General features: G+C 25.6%; 1 long non-coding RNA gene across 1 annotated transcript; it reads left to right on the top strand.

The window, feature by feature from the left end:
- Nucleotides 1–1727: 1727 nt before the first annotated feature.
- Nucleotides 1728–3693, top strand: LOC122511287. Its single transcript, XR_006302502.1, has 3 exons — nt 1728–1897; nt 2014–2177; nt 3590–3693. It is a non-coding gene; the product is annotated as an uncharacterized LOC122511287 (long non-coding RNA).
- Nucleotides 3694–5907: the final 2214 nt, after the last annotated feature.

The following is a 5907-nucleotide window of genomic DNA, read 5'->3' as shown; positions in this document are numbered from 1 at the left end:
AAATTCTTGGCAAAATTTCAATTATTTTCAAAAATTGTCCTCAATTCAGGAATTTTCATAAAATTCTTTGAAAAATTCAATTATTTTCATAAATAACAATATTCATCGTAGAAATTTAATTATCTTCAAAAATTTTTTTAAATCATCCTCAATAATTCAATTTTCTTTATAATTAGCAAAATTCTTCTCCAAAATTCAATTATTTTTAAACATTTGAATAGAATTCTTGGCTAAATTCAATTATTTTCATAAATAACAATAATCATCATAAGAGTTCAATTATTTTCAAATTTTTTTTTAGAATTATTGTCAAGATTTCAATTATCTTTATATAAATAATAAAATTCTTCTCCGACATTTAATTATAATTTCAAAAATTTTAATAAAAAATTTCGATTATTTTCAAAATTTTTCCTCAATTCAATGACTTTCAATATCTACTATTTTTATTTAAATTTTACAGAAGAATTCAATTATTTGACAAAAAAATGTTGGTAAAATTCTACCCAAACATTTAATTATTTTCATAACTAATACAAATTTTACAGGAATTCAATTATTTACAATTTGTTTATTAATTTTTTCACAGCAAATTTATTATTTTCATAAATAATAAGATTTTTTACAGAGATTCAATTATTTACATAAAAAATAAAATTCTTTTTAAGAATTTAATTATTGTCATAAATAATAGAACTCATTACAGAATTTCAATTATTTTTAATACAATTTTAAATGAATTCCTCGAAAAATGTTATTGAAATTCGTCGAAAGAATTTAATTATTTAAAAATTTGTCGATGAAATTCTTTATGAGAATTCAATTTTAGGAAACTTAATTATTCAATAAATAAATTATTTTTGAATTTAAATAATGAAATTTTCGTACAATTTTCAAACAAAAATTGATTTAGAAATGCATTTTAGTTAATTTAGATAATTGAATATTAAAGCCATGATAGCATGAATTTTTAGAAATAATTGAATTTCGAAAAGGTTTCAAATTAAAATTTTTGAAAATCTGAATTTTTCATACTTTTAACTAACGATTCTCTAGAATTAATTTTTTTTTTGAAAAAGTTTGATTCAATTTTTTAAAAATTATTTGTAGTTTTTATTTTCTAATATAAATTTAATTGAAGAATTTCCGAATAATCGAAACTTTTGTTAAAATATAATTGCAAACAAATGGATTTTAAAATTCTCAAAGAACTTTTTTATAAATTATTAAAAATAATTGATTTAATGAAGAAGTTTAGTTAAAAATTCTAGAAAATAAGAATTTAATTGAAATGATGAAAATAATTTTAAAGAAGTTACAGAAACAATATTCTTGTAATATTTTGAAAATTTTAATTCTTATGGATAAATAATAATGGTTAAATATTTATTTTAAATAAAGCTATTCATGGTTTCGAATAATTTTACAACTATTTGGAGAGTGAATCAAAATACTCTTTAGGGTCAGGGAAAAATACAAAATTTTGTCTGGAAATCAGGGAAAAACAAAATTTAATTTTTGTGGTAACCCTGAATTAATATTTATTATTATTTAATATTTGAATTGAATTTTTTTTTTTAAACAAATTTCAACTTTTTCTAAATATTGAAATTTTACTTTTTAATCTTTTAAAATATTGAAATTTTACTTTTTACTCTTTTTAAATATTGAAAGTTTATTTTTTAGTCTTTTTGAAATTACTTCGAGTTTGAATCTTACCGCGCAGAGTAGACGCATGCGCGAACTGACGTCACAGCAATGGCGTCAGTCAGAAACAAGTCGCATGGCGTTGCAGTCTCCGCAAGTACGTCGTCGTTTTTCCAAGTGAAAAAATTAATTCTCTTATGAAAATATCGAATTAATTGCAACGTGATCAATTACTGCAGGGTCTTCAAACGTAAGTACATCTTCAATTGAATTAATAACCAGTTGTTTTATTTCCGAACTTTTCGAAAAAAGTTGAAAACATAACCTATTTTCGAATATTATTTTTTTTTCGTGTGTTTTATACAGATCGTTAAAACTGTATTCCAACTGCGATTGTAAGAGGAATACTACTCGGAAGAGGACAATTCGTTCAAATTAGGAGTTTTTTTTGAAACTATAATTATTATCTTGATGGGAGAAAAATGGGAGGAATTCACTACAGAAGATAATTTTGCTGCAATAAGAAAGGGGTATGTATTTATATAAAAATATTAATTTCCGAAGTTTCAATTCAACGTTTTAATAAATTGGCAATAATTTTAAAATGTAGCGTCGGTTCATCCGAAAAGTCGGAGCTTTAATGCCAACATGCTCTAAATCCGGTGATATTTTGTTTCAATTTATTTAATATCAACGCTATTTTTTGTTCACTCTGTTTAATTGCAGTCTTGTCTCTGTTTTACGTTAATTCACAGTTTTTCTGCAGATATCAAATTGAGAGAAAAAATGTATCAAAACGTTGCTACGTTTTGATCCATTTTTTCTCTCAATTTGATATTCTTAAAAAAACTGTGAATTTCTATCAAGTCCCGCTAGATGTAGTATGCCGTTATAGACCCTAAAAAAAAATATTATTTTCACCGAAAATAGAAATTTAAGTGTTAAATATTTTTCATTACACTTTATATGACGAGTTGTAAACTTTTTGTTGCAAACTAATACCAAATAGAGATTTGGTAACGGTATAAATTTAACCATATTTTCTCGGGACAATTTTCCCTCTGTTACTTTTTGCCATATAAAATGTATAGTGTCCTTAAATATTCTCCTATAAAAAGAAACATAAAGTCGCGTGTCTAGTGCGGCATAGATGAATGAAACTCCTCTTCTTTCATTAGAGTCATATTAAAATTGAATAAATATATAGAAAGTTGTATATATTATATAAGATTCATGAAAATTAATCTCCCTTTGAGACATAAATTTTAAAAGTAGCACCATTTTTTAATTAAATATGCAAATCGTAAACTGAATTTCAAGGAAGAATGAACCTTCATCGAATTTTAAAATTGCTACTGGTAAGATAGAGAGAGAGAGAGACGGATGTCTCAAGCCTATATTTCTTTTTGGTATATCCGGTAGAAAAATAGACCTAGGTGTGTCTATTGGGAAAAGACATCGCCATCGAGGTCATCGAATGGATATCGATCAGCGAGATCTCGCTGGAGCTTTTTTTTTCTAAACCAATATGTAGTGTTGTTGGAAAAAAAAATTATACACAACACACACATATAAATACCAGCCGATAAACGCGATTTCCATCCAAAATATGTCCTGCTGAGGGACGCGTGTATCCATTTGTCGGTCTCGATTTATGTCTACAAAAGTGAAGCTCAGCATGCTGAGACCTGCACAGTATAAATGAAAAGACACCTTTAGTGGTTTATATGCTACTTAAACTTGAACCTTTTACTCCTACAATCGAGCCAACCGCATATATGTGTGGCAGAGGAAAAGCCAATGTTTTCTAAATAGCCAACTAGCAGCTGAAATAACATTTATACGGGAAAAGTGCTTGCCTTCAAATTTATAGAATGTAGTTTGACTTTAAATCTCTACGAAACTAGTGCTGTAAATAAATATACAATGTATTTATGTTTAGGTTGTCGTTTGTATAGAAACATGGAATCCATCGAAATTCTCCGCCTGAAATCCGATTTGTTGAGATTCCAATTGCCTTTGCTATTCTTCAGCTTCTTCGGGTAAGAATTATTAAAAATGTATTACTTTAGAATATATTTATTTTTATTAAATATTTCTGCGTACAGTATTAGAAATTTACCACTAATACTACTGGAATTTATATAAATGTTGTTTAAATGATTATTGCGCGATTCCCTACAGAACATAACCTCTCAGGGTGGTCACATATTTCAATTTATCAATTTTCCTGACAATTTCCTGCCATTAAAATTACTTTCCCTAACAAAATTCTTTTTACATTAGGAAAATATTAATGTTTACGGAAAATGAGTAAAATTTATGAATTTTAATAATTTCGAAAAATTACAATTATAATCCTTCCTGAATTTAATTATTTTCTACAATTTTCAACTAAACTTCATCTCTGAATCAATTAATTTAAATAATCTTCCAAAAGTTCATCTAGAATTCAATTATTTAAATACATAAACTCAGTTTTTTATAATAATTGTGACTCTCTATAGTTTTTCTTAAGTTATTAAGGGCATTTGAACCATGATGACGTCACAGCCTTAAAACACTTGCTTTGCAGAACCTATGACGTCATAATGGTTCAAATGCCCTTAAGGTATAATATTTTCAAAAAATTATAACAAAGAAATTCTTATAATTAATTTTTTAAAAATATGTTGTCGTGTTAAACACTAGCGCACTCTGTAGGGGAAGCGCTGCAACTCATAGATAGATCCGCCATTTGCAATTTCACTCACAGTGTGCGACGTGCGTGTGCGACTAATATTAAAAGGGTTGAAAGTTTTACAATTACATTTCGGCAATTTTCTCAGTTCCTACCTATATTACTAAAAATTCGCAGTGTATATTAAAAAAATCTGAAACAAAAGTGACAAAAGATAATTACAATTCTAAGTAATACTGTTAACTTTATGTGATTCACAGGAAATCGAGGTTAGGATTCCTGGACGTAACAATAAGAATTAGAACTTCAGCTGTACTTGTTCGACATATTCTCAAAGTTTAGTGAAACTTTGTTTGCGATGAATAACAATTGGTGAGTACAAATTTTAACCTAACCTTACTTCTATTTCCTTATTGATACTAAAGCATTTTTTACAATCTAGTATTCATATTTTTTTATTTCGTTTCATTATCTTTTTATTTTTTTTGTATTGGATACTAGCGCACTCTGTGGGGAAAACACTGCAACTTATACTTAGCTCCGCCATTTGCAATTTAAGTTACAGTGTGCGAATAATTTTGTACTAGTCTTCTTGACTTTACGTTTGGTCAATTCCTACAGTAGTTAATCTATATGTACAAAAAATAAATATCCCAGTAAATACATGAGAAATATATTTACATTTGAGAATAATCTGAAACAAAAGTGACACAAGATAATTACAATTCTAAGTAATAATGTTTTTTTATATGATTGGCAGGGAATCGAGGTTATGGTTCCTGGACGTAACAATGGGAGAATACAGAGTCATACTTGTTAAACGTATTCACAAAGTTTAATAAAATTTTGTTTTCCGACAAATATAACAATTGGTAAGTACAAACCTTAACCTAACCTTACTTTTTTCCTTTACTTAATTTATTTTCTTAATCTGAATTAGTAGAAAACCACCAATTAACAGTAAAACCGTAATCTAAACGAATTTTAATACATAACCTTCAATTTTTTCTTTTCAAAAATTTTAATAAAGTTGCTGGCAAAATTTCAAGTATTTTTAAAAATTTTCCTCAATTCAATGATTTTCAATATTTATACTATTTTAATGTTTTCCAAAAAGAATTTAATTGTTTAAAAAAATTTTATTACAATTCTACGCAAACATTTAATTATTTTTATAAATAAAAATTTCCCAGAAATTCAATTATTTACAAAAGAATTGTAATAAATTTTAAAAAATCAACTATTAAAAATTTTTTTTATAAAATTCTTCTTAATAATTCAATTATTTTCAATACAATTTTAATCGAATTTCTCGTTCAATTTTTTCAACGTTCAATTATTCAATAAATTATTTATTTCGCTGTTTTTAAATAATTTAATTCTCGTAAAATTTTAGGTAATAATTGAATATTAATCATTATAGCGTTAATTTTTAGAAATAATTGAATTTTGAAAGGCTTTCAAATTAAAATCTTTGAAAATGTAAATTTTTCTTACTTTTAACATACAATTCTGTAAAATTAATTTTTTAAAAAAGTTTAATTGAATTTTTTAAATATTATTTTAAGTTTTTATTTTCT

Source organism: Leptopilina heterotoma, unplaced genomic scaffold (genome assembly GCF_015476425.1).
Source record: "Leptopilina heterotoma isolate Lh14 unplaced genomic scaffold, ASM1547642v1 Lhet_81, whole genome shotgun sequence".
NCBI lineage: Eukaryota > Metazoa > Arthropoda > Insecta > Hymenoptera > Figitidae > Leptopilina > Leptopilina heterotoma.
This window is presented reverse-complemented; position numbering and strand designations above follow the sequence as displayed.